Source organism: Silene latifolia, chromosome Y (genome assembly GCF_048544455.1).
Source record: "Silene latifolia isolate original U9 population chromosome Y, ASM4854445v1, whole genome shotgun sequence".
Taxonomy (NCBI): domain Eukaryota; kingdom Viridiplantae; phylum Streptophyta; class Magnoliopsida; order Caryophyllales; family Caryophyllaceae; genus Silene; species Silene latifolia.
Genome location: NC_133538.1, coordinates 107,808,708 through 107,825,177, shown reverse-complemented (window position 1 = coordinate 107,825,177; position 16,470 = coordinate 107,808,708). Strand labels below are relative to the sequence as shown.

General features: G+C 36.0%; 1 pseudogene; it reads right to left on the bottom strand.

Moving 5' to 3' along the window:
* The window catches only part of LOC141628708 (glutamate receptor 3.6-like), an 80,999-nt pseudogene that overhangs the window by 21,765 nt on the left and 42,764 nt on the right, over positions 1-16,470 (bottom strand).

Below are 16,470 nucleotides of genomic sequence, written 5' to 3'. Positions count from 1 at the left end.
TCTTCTACTAAAGATTGGTCTTCTGCGAAAAGAAAATGGTGAAACTCTGGTTTGAAAGTACTCAAGTCTTCCTTTCGTGATTTTCTCTGCAGACGGAGTCTATGCCTGAATAGTCTCTCTGGCTCTGAATCAGCTGCAACTAACTCAAACCTGTCTGACCTGGGCATAAACAACACTGAAAGAAAATAAATAAGAACTGCCTCAAGGAATGAAAATTCCCTGAGATGGATAAAATAAACGAAACAAAGACAGATAGGGCAATTGCCCCCCTGGCAACGGTGCCAAAATTTGACAGGGCTGTCGTGTACCTATCAAAAATAAACTAACTATATAGCTAGGGAAGTCAGGTCGATGTCCTCAGGGAAGCAAGATATCTGTAAAAGTCCGTCTATTTGGTCACAAATAGGGGGGTTGTTTAAATTGGTTTTCTAAACTAAAGGTTTAAAGGAAAGAGAAGCAGAGAAAGAGCAATAAAGGCAGGAAAATAGAATTAAACTATCAAATAGAGAAGGGTCATGTCAGGATTTCGGTTCACTACGGTAGTCCAATGACTCAACTATAAACAACTCAGACAAATTAATGCGAGACGGATATGGAAAGGTCCTTCCGGTCCACTTTCTACCCTAAACTTTCACTAACTTAACTTCTGTCCTCGTCAGGGTAGTCTACTGTTCATAGCAGGCCTATTTAGTCTAATCTTTCGATCCAGGATTAAATTTAGCCAGATTTAAAGGGTGACTCAGAAGCGTGCACTCAACTAAGTCGGTAAAATACAGTTAAATTGCTATGGTGACAGAATCTCACAATTAATTCATCTAACTTATTCACTACATCGTCACATTTCTACCGTAGATCCCCTAATCCCAACATGAATTAGATTTAGCTACTCATATTGCTATTAATACTATCAAAACTAACAGCAGATAAATAACCAGCATTCAACATATTAAAACGATAATTACATTGCATAAAAGTGAACCCGGACAAAGGAGTTAAATAAGGCAAAACAAGAATTAAAGCAAATGAAATAAAGATTATTATTAATAAAGGAGAAAGAGATTACAATCGTGAGAATCCGGCGTAAAGACCACACAAATCCGAGCGAAATAATCCCGAAAGCCAAGTTACAGTGAAGTATGAAAATGATAGATGAAAAACTCAGAAGAAGTGTCGATGATGAAAGAATAGATAAAAGATCGATCCTAATGACCTAGTAACGTAAGCTTAAATAGAAAATAAACTAAGTCCAAAAACTAAAACAAGCTTACTGGCTAATTAAAGCCCACGCCAGACCAAACCACTCGATCGAGTAGAATAAATTCACTCGATCGAGCAAAACTACAGAAAATCTACTCGATCGAGTAGAATAGTTACTCGATCGAGTAACCTCTCTTTTCAGCACTTCTTGATCGAGTATAAAAGTGCTCGATCGATCAACCAATGACGTAGAAACCATGCGATCGAGTAATAAAACCACTCGATCGAATGTTCTTCCTTCAAATCAGCTTAGACTCGTGCCTGACTGCCTCGTAAACCATGCCTTCACGCATCCCAATGCAGGAACTCACTCTAGAAAATCCCGTCTCCTCAAAATACATGCAAAAAGGACGAAAAATGGTATGATTTCACTACTTTCGCGTTCATTTCTACAAAACGAACAAATCGAACCAAAGTAGCCAATTCGGGGCATAATACTTATATAAACAGTACAAGAATGCATGGAAATACGTGCTAAAATAGGCTAAAAAGACTATACAATATGCCAGTATCACATCACACTAATATGTGGATTCTAGATTCTGGAGTATCTTACCATATATGTCCGCGCAGAGAATGGTTTACAACTTATGAATAGGTAGATGGAGGCAATATTTCTATGGCCAACAGTGTTGTTTGCAGGATAGTTGGAATCGGCTCAGTCAGGGTAATTGTGACACCCAAATACTCCAAGTGCCTTATCAGGACCACTCAGGTATAGGAACGTCACCATCTCGGTTACCCGAGGCAATGAATATCATAAGACAATAAAGAAACGTACTTAAAAGTAAATATAGTTTAAGTGATTACATGTTCAAAACCAAAACTGATAAATCCAATACATCCAAATCCAAAAGTGTCTACTATCAAAACTGAACAACTAAGACACCGTCTGACACAGCGGAAGACTCTTCTAATGCCAAGTGATTGTTGGAATATGTGTCCTCCGACAATGATGCGATCACAACTGTCGATCATGATGATCACATGTTTAAGTCTCATTTTAAGAATACATGTGGGATGTAATATCTTATAGTCAACTGGTCCACACATATCGGTAATGATTGGCTGACTAGAGTTTGACATTATTACTGTCGTGCGACGGTGGTGATCAGTTGATCCCCTCAGGTCATACCTAAAGGGTGACACTCTTAATTGATTATTTAATTGATCGTATGTTGATACGGGTTAATTAAATTGCTTAAAATTGACGGACGATTTTGTGAGTATTATTGACGTGTCTTATTGTAATTCAATTAAATAAGATACGGTCTAAGTAATCAAATTGTTTTATTACTTAGATAAAATTATTGTTTACGAAATAATTGAAACTGAATGAATAATTTATTATAAATACAAGACGTTGTGATTTATAATTGATAAACCGTTTTCGTACAAGTAATTATGAACTACTAAGTCGATTTTGTACATGACGTATTTTCATTAATACGTTGATTTTTAATATGTTAAAAATACATTACAATTACACATGACTAGTAACATGTGACAATTGACAAATGACAAATATAAAATGGACTTCCCATTTTATATAAGTGCCGAAAATGGAGGGAGTATTAGGTTTAAATTGTGTTAATTATTTTTAAGTGGAAAACATGATGATTACAACCTAATATAGCCATGCATACCTATGATTTCTTGGGTAGAAAAATTTGCTCATGCATTGGGCATCCTCCTCCCCTCCGACCGGTTTTAGCATGGTAAAAGCCAAGGGTTTTTACTCTATTTTTCTAATATACACTACAATTACTAGTGTGTGACATTCATTCTTTTATCATCTAAAACTTATATAAATTTTAGAGAGATAATTACTCCATTTCTTCCCTTCTCTTGGCCGAATAAACAAGAGAGCATAATAATATTTTGGGTCAATTTTTAGTAAGATTAATATTGTTCTAGATCTAATAATATTAGTCTTTTAAGAGGTTACCTTGGGTATAAACTTTTGGGAGGGATTCTATTTTGGATCCTTGTTCATCCATTATAAGGAAGCTCAAGAACAAGTGGGAAGGATAACTCATTTGTGCCCATATATCCGAAATCCCATAGTAAGAAAGACGATTTCTTCTCTACTTTTGTTCAAGTTTGCATGCATAAGATCTAGTTTAATTTTATGACTAAATTAAAATGTCACATATATGAATATGTTAAGTAATGGAATTATTGAATTCTAACAAGCGGTATCATGAGCCTTAGGTTGTTTGCATGCAAATCGGTTTATAGTTTTTCCGAGTTATATGATTAACATTTTGGTTTATTTATGGATTTTATTATTCATTTTATACAATATTGGCATTAAAATGTGATTTTTATGATAAAAATGTCATTTTTGGACGAAAATTAGCTAACCTTCGAATTTTTCAGTGGTGTTTGGATATGTTTTCACTTATATTATCTACTAATAGCCTGTAAATTTTCATGATAAAATGAGTTGTTTTGCTCGAAATATGGATTTTTCAAATTAAAATTGTATTTAAATGGGTAAATAGGTTAATATGAGTTATATTTCGAATCTGGTCATGGAAATTTAGTATGTTGTCATATGCAATTTTACAATATGTGTGTAAAATATTTGGCTATAATGAAGCCCTTATGCATGATTTATGATTTTTTGATGAAAAATCACATAAATAGTGACTATAATTAGTAATAATGCTAAAACATACTTCATGACTAAAGGAAAAATGTCACATATTGCATTTTATCATACATTTGAGATCTAAAAGTGAAAATTTGATGAATATAATTTTTCTCATATTTTTATGGTCATAATTGTTAAAACCGATAAACCGCAACATTGTTTTTCTCGATAAATTTTCGAAATTTTTAACCTAAGTTTTGAACATTATGAGTGTCATGGTAATTTTTCCAGAATGTTCATGAGTTTAAATTTCAAATTTTGAAATTATTTGAAATTTTTATGATTTAATTTGAAGTTTATAGCAATTTTGTAATTTTTACGTTTATTTATGAACAATATTAAGAAATCTAGGTTAATTATTGTCAAAATGTTAGTGGAGACTAATTTTGAGTCCTAAGATATTTAGGGTAATTAACTTGTACATAAATATGAATTTATGTAATTATTGTGATTTTAAAAGGTTAAATCGCGCAAATCCGTAAAAACCGATTAATATACGATATTGGCTCTTTAAAGGCGATTTAGCATAAAATTGAGCATGTTTATACATATTATAATGCTGCATTTTATTTATGATTGTCATATTTTAATTTTATGTAATTTTACTTAGTATGGCCTTAGTTTTAATTGATATTACCCGAAATGTATGGGAATATCGATTCGGTTGTAATTATTGTGATCTCGTATCACCGTTTTGTAATTTAATAGATTTATTTTTATTTTAATTACAAATGTATAATAGGAAATTATGTAATTCATTTTGTAATTTATTTATTCCGGAGTACCTTGAAGACGGTGGCACTCGAGAAGGCGACCCATCAAAGAAAGTGTTGCCTTGAAATGCGTGCCAAGACCGAAGTTCAAGGGACCAAAGGAGTTGGTTTCCGAATTTGTAATAGTTTATTAGATTTACTATTTTAGGAAGGCAATACTAGGAGTTTTATTTTTATGCTTTGCATTTTATTTATATGTTGCATGCATAGCTAAATCGCCATAACTAAACATGAATTTTAAATCGAGTAAATCGACCGTGTCAATTACAATTATCGTAGTTCACCGCTTTAGTTCACTTAAAACGTGATAGATAATAAATTGACATGACCTCTCGCTAAAATTAACAATTGAGACTTAGCCTTACCAAAAAGTAGAAACCATGAAAACCTATTTCGTGAGGGAGTGCACTCGGCCTTACCGGGGTACAAACCTTGCTACGTAGGGGAAGTGGGTGATAAATGTCTACCCACCGAATTTATAAAGATAAGGGTTGTATTCGGCTTTACCGATGCCCAAGTTGATGTAAATTTGGATCATGGACACATTTATTCGAAATTTGGGTTGAACTCAACGAAAGTATTCTCGACGGTTGCCGGGTGTGTTTCGGGCTAAAGATAAATATTAATGTAAATTTATCGACCAAGAGTTCTAAGAGTAGAATGGATTAAAGAGTTAATCCACCGAGTTATATTGATAAGGGTTGTATTCGGCTTTACCGATGCCTAAGTTAATATGAATTTGGGTCTTGGAATCATTTATCAAAGTTGGGTAGAGGTCACTAGATAAATGCAATAAAACTTGTTTAAATTAAAAATTTACGAGTGTTATTATTATTTTAAAACGACAAGTGTTTTATTCCTTCTATTTTATTTTGTAAACCACTTTTATTTCTCATAACAAATGGCCGCACCAAACACCAACGCCGCACCTCTCACTAATGTTTCATGGCTCTGATCCTTCATGGATCGTTGTAAACTTGAAAAGAATGGGTCAAATTTCTCCGATTGGGATGCCCAACTCAAATTAGCCGCCCAAGGTGACGACAAGCTTCGTTACCTCATCGAGGCCTCTCCGCCCGAACCTAATGCTAGGTCAAGTGCCGCCACTAGGGAAGCATATGAGGCTTACCACAAAGAGTCCGCCGCTATGAAAAATGTGTTGATTTTTGCTATGGAGGCGGATCTCCAAAGGAGAGCCTTTAAAATGGGCACCGCTAATGAAACCTATTCCAAACCACCGAGGATCGTCCAATATGAGGCGGCCTCGGCATTCTTTGATCTCGGTTTTAAGGAGGGCCAAAAGGTTAGCCCTCACGTGCTCAAATTGTTGGAGCTAGTCGAGACATTGAAACTTCAAAAGGTTGAAATCCCCAAGGAGCTCATTGTTGATAGGATTCTTCACTCCTTATCCAAAGTCAAAGCATATGTATAATTCCAGGTGAATTTCAATATGCAAGACAAGGACTTGTCTCTTGAAGAGTTGCACAAGTTACTTGTGCAAGCCGAAAGAGACATGGGGCTAAATGTTAACCCACCTAAGGATGTGCTTAATATAAGCACTAAGAGCAAGGGGAAGTTCAAGAAGAATGGGAAAAAGGGTAAGAGGCAAGCTCCCATGTCCACCAAGGCTAAGACTTTTGAAGCTAGCACTTCCAAAACCAAGAAGGGTCCTCTTGATAAATGCCATTATTGTAATGGTGTTGGACATTGGAAGAGGAATTATTCCAAGTATCTTGGTGACATCAAAGCTGGAAAGATCACTCCAGTAGGTAAATGACTATCCTTTCTTTTATGTTTCTAATTCAACTATGGTATTTTGATACAAAGTTGTGATAATGTATCCCCTTTTATTGTAAATAGGGCCTCCTCCAAGCAAAGACAAAGGAAAAGAGAAGCAAGCTTGAGAAATCATGAAGGAGCTAGGAGTAGCTACCGATGAAGCTTGGCTTTTATTGTCTTTATTTCAATGTTATGAATTTTTAGAACTATTTTGATTTCCGTGTTCGACATGGAAATGGTTGATCCTTTCTAAACAATAGTTGTATTTTGGATTATGGTGGCTTGGCTTGCAACCCAAGTCACCCCTTTTATCGTATTTATTTGTTCTAATAATTCGTCTTTATATGCTTGCACATAGAAACATATGATCATCTACTTAAAGTGATCCAATAGATAATTATAATGATGGGATTCATTATATGTCCACAAGCTTGAAGCTCGTGTATGGTCAATTATAAAGTGATGTTGAGTTGATGAACTCTCCTAAAGGAATGTAAATTACCAAGTACACTCATCAAATCTAAAATCTATTAGTCAATCTATTAGATAGTCCTCCTTCTACTTTAAAATCATCACTTGTGTCTCATAAGCTATCTTTGAATATCTAGTGTATTTATTCTAAAGATAGAGTGGGAGAAAAATGAAGACACATAGGATACAAAGAATAATTTGTATGCGTGAGTAATGAGATCTACATGAGATTTATGGTCTCGAATAGATGAGATCTACATGATAAAAGAGACCAAGTGAAGTAATCAAAAGAATATGTTCTTAAGATAACTACACGAGGAGACCAAAAGAAAGTTTTGATAGAAAATGACTAAAGAAGATAGAAAATGAGTAAAGAAAAGTCTCAACAAGACATTTTAAGTTGGGCTATGACCTACATATAAATAAGAATTTCAATATTGATATTTACTTAAGAGCCTAAATGAAACAAAGTTGCATCCTTGAAAATAAATGAGATTTATGATTAAAAGTTGCAAAGAAAGATATGCCGATGTCTACAAGAGCTAAGTTAATTGTTAACCACGCTAGTGTCATTACTTAACCTCATTATGAAAATGAAATGGTTAAACCTTCTTCCGAAAAGGGTATTTAGAGAAGGACGTGTATTAAATGGGTTTTCACATTTAAATAATGACATTGCTACGCATCATTATAAAAATGAATGAGTTAGAGATTAAAAATCTCTTTCCATAAGTTTAAGATTGAAACCTTTTCAAAATAGGTATTTTGAAAGGATATGTTGGAAACATATATGGTTTTATCTTAATAACATGGCAAAGAAAAATGTATTTCAATTCTTGAAATGTCGATTGAGTAGTCAATTACGAAACATGTGGAATTTAGTGGGAGTTTGAAATTATCATGTGAAGACTTGGAATTTAGTGGGAGCTATCATCTTGTAAAATTTATAACTCATTACTCATTGAGAATGACGAGCTAGTACTATCCTTCACAAAGAAGTATTTGAGTTTTCAATTCGATCTGGATGAAAATGGACTAAGATGAATCCAATCACATCATGGGATGTTGGATAGGCATTGAGACATGCACATCAAATCAACGAGGAACGTAGGTTATTCATATCGATGAAAATGGAATTACCATAAGCAGTCATGGTCATTCATTGAACCTAAGAATGGTTGATCACATGATTAAAAATTATTAATGTTTCCGCCATTAGAATAATCATGCACATGTCCAATAATGAATCATATTCTTAAGAGCATGATGAGTCATTGGTAAGCCATAGAAGAATCGTCATGAATTCTCGAGAATAACTAATGAGCTATTCTAGTGTTTAACAGAACACTCTATTATGTGACAAGAAGTTGCACATATTAAAGTTCGAAAACGCGTAAGGATTTATGAAAATTCTAAGCTATTCAAGCTAAAAAGAGAAATAAGAAGTTTGAAAAGATACTTGTTATAATAAGAAGTTACTCAAAACTAGTATTTTCAAAATTTGTTAGGACTTATGAGAAGTGCTAGGCTATTCGTCTTGACAATTGTTGCAAGATCCTACAAAACATATACCTGGTACATTATGAGGTTGAAGAACACTTTAACAGTGAAAGTTATATCATCCACCACAATTCGTTGGTTATGTGATAAACAACAAGAAAGTTCTTTCAAGATAAAGGACCTAAACCTAGGTTGGGAACCTAGATGTGTACTTGGTAAGGTTCATGCTATGAGAGATAACATGAATATAAAGGAAAGTGCAATACGAAAAGTATGAACACATGGACACATGGTATGTTAAACTTTTATTGCAATCAACAAGTGTTTTTACACTTATATACATCACAAGGTAGTAATATGGTATTGACTACCCGAATATGATGTCCACATTTGTCGTTTGAGTTATTATTAACTCACCTTGCACTTTGTTACATCCAAACGGGTTGTAGAGACAATTGAACCCCGTTAAAGTGAAGATGGATTAGCATTGTATTCGCCCATAGTTACTTACATGAGGTGACGTCTCGAAGTGACTAGAGTGTGATGCGATTGATGGCAAGTTCAAGTGCCATGGAGTCATGTGAGATGACTAGTCGATCACATAGGCAGACTGTTAGGAACACTTTGTCGGGCTAATGACCGCTTATAGAGTTCTGGCAAATTTATATAGCCTGGTCGTGGCGAGAGCTACTATAGTATTCAAATGAGTCGATTCTTTTGACTAAAGACTGTTCGCCTAAGGTGGCACAGTTTCAGATTAACTTTGATTTATGTTACTACGACCTTCGTAAATGGGGTCAAACGGGCATATTTTGGGTTATGATGGTTGTGGCTAGTCAAAGGGAATAAGTGCGATAGGAATTGTCCACCCCTTATCAGGGTTATAACAATATCTCAGGGCCACTCGAGGAGTAATGAACTGGAAATGCGTGGCCACGCTCGGAAGGTATCTATGGTAGATAATTCCGGTCAATCAGTTATTCTCCAGATCGAGGAAACCACTCTCGATATGATCACTTCCAAGTACGACCTGAAAGACACCTTGCATTGAGTGGGAGATAGTAATAGGACAAGAGAATTGGTGACGCACACTTGTCGAGGACAAGTGGGAGATTGTTGGAATATGTGTCCTCCGACAATAATGCGATTACAACTGTCGATCATGATGATCACATGTTTAAGTCTCATTTTAAGAATACATGTCGGATATAATATTTCACAGTAATGGTCCACACATATCGGTAATGATTGGCTGACCAGAGTTTGACATTACTGTCGTGCAACAGTGGTGATCAGTTGATCCCCTTAGGTCATACCTAAAGGGTGACACTCTTAATTGATTATTTAATTGATCGTATGTTGATACGGGTTAATTAAATTGCTTAAAATTGACGGACGATTTTGTGAGTATTATTGACGTGTCTTATTATAATTCGATTAAATAAGATACGGTATAAGTAATCAAATTGTTTTATTACTTAGATAAAATTATTGTTTACGAAACAATTGAAACTGAATGAATAATTTATTATAAATACAAGACGTTGTGATTTATAATTGATAAACCGTTTTGGTACAAGTAATTATGAACTACTAAGTCGATTTTGTACATGACGTATTTTCATTAATACGTTGATTTTTAATATGTTAAAAATACATTACAATTACACATGATAGTAACATGTGACAATTGACAAACGACAAATATAAAATGGACCTCCCATTTTATATAAGTGCCGAAAATGGAGGGAGTATTAGGTTTAAATTGTGTTAATTATTTTTAAGTGGAAAATATGATGATTACAACCTAATATAGCCATGCATACCTATGATTTATTGGGTAGAAAAACTTGCTCATGCATTAGGCATCCTCCTCCCCTTCGACCGGTTTTAGCATGGTAAAAGCCACGGGTTTTTACTCTATTTTTCTAATATACACTACAATTACTAGTGTGTGACATTCATTCTTTTATCATCTAAAACTTATAGAAATTTTAGAGATATAATTACTCCATTTATTCCCTTCTCTTGGCTGAATAAACAAGAGAGCATAATAATATTTTGGGTCATATATCCGAAATCCCATAGCAAGAAAGACGATTTCTTCTCTACTTTTGTTCAAGTTTGCATGCATAAGATCTAGTTTTAATTTTATGACTAAATTAAAATGTCACATATATGAATATGTTAAGTAATGGAATTAGTGAATTCTAACATTGATGACTCATCCCAGCTAGCCCAAATGCATCGTATCAAACCTGCTCAACAACTGCTCACCACCCCCGAATGGATCACCACAATTTTACAAAACAAACAACGGGGTCAGTACTAATTACACAATACAAACCATTATGAAACAAATGCCAAACAACTCAATCAACACATCAAAACCCCAGTCTCCATCAGCAAACTCCACACAACTGACTACACACCAAAGTGTGTAGCCCTGCCAGAGTACCCATCGCAACAGGTACTCAACACCGCCAGTGGGGGACCGCAGCCGTTCACACCTAAGACCCGCTCATCTCCATTGAGCGATAAACCCATGTTCATTAATTTGCACATCCCTCCTGTGGCGGGTTCCACAGAAGGCGAATCAAGGGAGTGAAGACACTCCAGCAAGTGACTCCACTCAGCCAGGGACGCACCCCGAAGACCACAGACAGATACAACAACAATCAACAATACAACCAACAATATAATCAACAACCGTCACAACCACCAACAATATACTTTAACAATAATCACAATGAAACCACCAAACACATCATGTAATTAATACTGAGTAGGGAAACCCTACCTGGAACAGCAATCACCAAGATCGTCACAATCAGCTAATCAACATCGTTCTTCACTGAAATTACTTCCTATCAAACATACAATCATACAATCACAATCTAACATCAACAATACTCCCCAAAACCCCCAAATTACACAATTAGGGTTTCAAACAACTTTAACAAAATATTATAAAAACTATATAAAAAGCTTACCCTCGACACAAGGATCACAACGGCGTAAAGGACAAGATGATCCGACACTCCTAGCCTTGGGAACTTGTTAACAATGTGAAGAAGGAGAACAACGTAAGTCTTTTTCTCTCTTGAAAGGTTTTAGAAAAGTGAAAACTAATTAAGAAAGGTGACGGAATCTTTTTATACTAATCACGCGTTATTAACAAAACCCGGCTAAAATAACCCGTAAGACTCACTTACTCGATCGAGTAAGTGACATACACGATCGAGTGCCATACGTACTCGATCGAGTACCCATCAGGCAGACTACTGTTTTGCGTAAAAACACACTTACTCGACAGAGTAAGCCCAACTAGATAGAGTACCCATAGACATAGAAAATCGTAGTATTACAGTCTTCCCTCCTTAAAAAGAACTTCGTCCCCGAAGTTCAACCCATACTCAAAACAAACATACTAACTCGATCCAGACACAACAACGCAACTAAGAACTCAAAACAAAACCCCAACCTATAAAACATGAATTCTTAACACCAACTCCACCAACTATGTCTACCTCCACAACAAAGCTCACGGTATGGTATCAACTACATCATAGCCTCTCTACATTAGCTTCATACATTATCGAATACCTTCCACCAACGCCGCCAGCTCCGTCTCACTAACACATTATCCACTATCGAATCCAATATCAAGGCATTCATAAACATCAAACGGAATGTTACATTCTACCACCCTTAAAAGGAACTTCGTCCTCGAATTTTACTCACACTCATAAACATCATCATCCAACTTTCAACACTATCTAAATATTCTCACACTCCTAAACATCACACTACTACAAGCACGGTCATGACTTTTAATAAAATCAATCACAACAAAGATTCATCCTTTATGCTACACCAACACTCTACTTCCAATTATACTACAACATGCACAACTATCAAACTCTCCTTTAATAACATCCTACTCCTCTTAAGATAAATGTTACGTCCTCGTAACTCACTAATACTAAGTCCTTAGCTATATATTCTCATTATCCTCATCACCACCGCATGTCAAAGATAGCCGCCTATAATCTAAACACTCACCATTCCTATATCCAAGGCTCTCTTACTTAAACAGTTCTCATACCTCAATTTACTCGGCACACCAACTAACCTATACCACAAAATCTTTAGCTTAGCCAAAACTTCAACTGTCCCTATTACAACCAAAACAACATAGTCCTCTATACATGAACCCATCTCCATACTTAGAACTCACGATCCACAATTATTACACCCACTCACACTAAGTCCTCATGTTATCCCTTTTATTACCACAAACTCATCCATAACTTACCATGATACTAATGTCCAACACCCTATACTCACTGTCTCAACAAAAGATTATGGACCACCTGTAGCTTTCAGATCTGTACAACACATGTTCAACGAATCACTTGCCATTACTAAGTCAACCAACGCCTCCTCTAAAAGAACATCACAAGTACTCCAACAACCTCTCGCAACTGTGTCCCATCAACAAGATGTCACTATACCATGACAACAACGAAAACATACCCAACTCTCTTCCATATCATACTCTACCCTTACTCCCAAACTAAAACTGGTAAGAAACATCAATAAATAAAACAACCATCTATATGTACAACCCAAAACTCACAGGAAGCAACATCAAACAAAACAACAATCTATGTATATCTGGTATTTACTTTCGAAACTCGAATCGTATTCATCCCGCCTACTCCACCACAACCGGTGACGGCATCGCAACACCGCCACCAACAGCCGCACTGCAGCGCGAAAATACCCGCATCGCAACACGAAGTACCGTGCCCGGATCACCACCCGAGGCACAACAACCACGTCGATAGACATCACAACCACATACAGTTCCCAGAAACACTGACTCAGTACAACTTTTTGGACAAGAAAACTTACTCAAAACTGATTTACTGGCTCATAACACAACATATTATACGGAATAAACAGACAAGAATCTCATGAATATCATCCATACCTTTTTATGGAATAAACATATATCAGGAATACACATACAAGTATAACTAGCCATGCCAGATCACCCAAACTATCACTTTTGAACATCATACCATTAGTTTACCGTACCCAACATATATCACAAAACATTCATATAACAACTTTATAACTATCACACCATACCATTTCTCGTGAGGTCAGAACCTCACACAAACAATTATACACATTATAGACCCATAATCACATCCAACTAGTCAATCCTGATCACGTAAGTTACCACCTGATAAAGTTTGCCACTCGCCCGAGCTTAACTCGTATGCCCCTCATAACACATTCCTCCATTCGCATAACCATCACCCCCTGCCAAATATAACCATACAACTAATACTCAACCACTAGCAACCGCCTACTAAGACCACATCTTATACTTCCCCACAAACGTACATATCAATCCGGCCCCTACAAAATCAACCTCTTTAGAATTTCTATCCTTCTTATCTATCAACACCCTTAACCATTAGTGACTACAACACAATACCCCCACTGCTCGTATAACAAACCTTTTACACTCATCTCTAAACATCACGGTTTCTTTCCTATCTTTGGTTAACATCCCAAATAATGAACATCAAATCCATCAACAAAAATTACCTCAACACTATTCCCAATTCCATCCTTAATTGCATCGCCACCCAACTCACCACCAAGATCTCATTTCGTGTAAATTCTTTACCCGGCTTCTTACTTTCCTTAATTCCCCGAAACTCATGACTAATCATATTGTCTTGAAACTCCTATATAACCATTAACTAACATCCTCGTGATAGTATCACACATCTGGACGATTCCTGACTTCTATATCACATAACTCCGATCGACATCTTTCCCAGCTTACTTTTATCCTTATTATCTCTTTACACTCAACAATACCAATTAGTGATTCAACTCCTTTTTCCTTCTACCTAACTCTTTAGTGCTTCGGTTACCTTCCCATTGCTCCAAAACTCAAATCCCATGATTTCATATCAGTATCATCTCACTCTTTCTTACTATAGATCTTCTCTTATCATGCTATCACTCACACTTTCAGCAATCACTCCAAACCATCTCATGCTATCACTCACACTGATCTCCAATCACCTTTTTTTTTTTTTTTAGAATCCCAAAACTCACTTCATAACGTTACTTGCCCAAGGAAATCACACATTAGTTTCAACTCTTGATAATGCAAATTCCCAAACTCACTCACTATATGCAAATCCACGTCGCGACATGTCTCCATTAAGTTCACTATATATCACTCTTCTCAATCCCTCTAGAACAACCTTTCACTACATATATTCTTAACCCACACGATTCCTAACCATCTCCCTCCATAAATCTTTACAGATCTCAAGTTTCCACTATTCACATCCTTCCTTTCAATCTTTTCATTCTCATGTTCCTTAGACTCACTTCATCACTTGCCCATATTCACTTACTTTTACATTACTCAACACATAATCATATCACTCATCTCATCTCACAAAACATGCTCCATGCCTTAATAAGCCTTACCAATCGTCCTTTTCTTTTCCACTGCCTATCACAACCGCATATAACTCATGTCCTCCCCACCGAACTCATACTCACCACAGGTGCCACTTCTTACATCATAAGATTGGGTACCTTACGCATCAAGACCGACACACATGTAAAACAATGCATAAGGAAGCAAAAGAACACCTTTGAATTAAACATAATAGGCAACGAAGTCAAAAGATAAGCATATGACCCAAAATAGGGGTCACTAGATCGAGTACGGGCCACTCGATCGAGTGAGTGACTTACTCGATCGAGTAGATGAAGGTCAGAGACACGTAAAACAAATTACCAGGGCTACTCGATCGAGTAAGGGTTACTCGATCGAGTAAAAAGAGGTGCACTCGATCGAGTGAGGGCCACTCGATCGAGTACCCTACGCATTTCTCAGCACTATCCAATTTTCGTAAAACGGTCATAACGCACTCGTTTCTTGGACATTTTGGGTGTGTGACCTATCGTAAGAATCGTAAAAGAACAAGCTACCACCTTCATTTGGAATCACATCAATATCATTTATGCATCTCAATTTATAACAGTTTAAAAACAACCTCTTTATAAACAGACAACATAACTATTTGATTTTCTCTTTCAAACAACTTAAACATAAACAAGGTGAACAAAAGCGACTCGATACTTGTAAAACCACCATCCCTAACCATATGTTACTACCTACCAAAACCAAATAATAACATCTTTCATGCTCATGTAACATTCAACTTATTAATCAGGTACTACCCGCATGCTTTAACGTTATAACCTTTCGTAAAACAACACATACTTATACATTACAAATTCTATTCCCATGTTACTAATACAACTCTATTACAACTCCCCTTCATCACGTAAACATATTCTTAATTGCGAAATTCATATTCTCATGCAATTGTCACTCCATCTTTACCAATTAATTCATCCAACATGTGCATATGAAACAACAGTAAACAAATATATAACTTCATTATATGACTTTACGCAAACACAATATACCTATACGACACAACATTCCTATTCACATGTTCCTTATTATGCCAGATCATAAATCATCCATCATGCCATTCATATATCTAACCAACAACATATATAATCATATCATCATATTCCTTCACTACAAATCTCCTATCCTCCACATACATGCATCCACCGATTCATACAACTCATTACTATATGAATATATAGCACACAAGGTAAACACATAGCGATCCCGACTCACATCCCATGGTGACCGGTTCAAAATTGTAGGGCGAATTCGCGACTTTAGGACGTCTCCCAAGTCTTTGCAACAGCTCCTACAATTCTTACCCGGGTTCATTTTAGTTTGACTCCCTATGTTCATTAGGTTCATTGGTTACAGGTTTCACGATCGTCACTCTGATACCACTTTGTGACACCCCCATACTCCAAGTGCCTTACCAGGACCACTTAGGTATAGGAACGTCACCATCTCGGTTACCCAAGGCAATGAATATCATA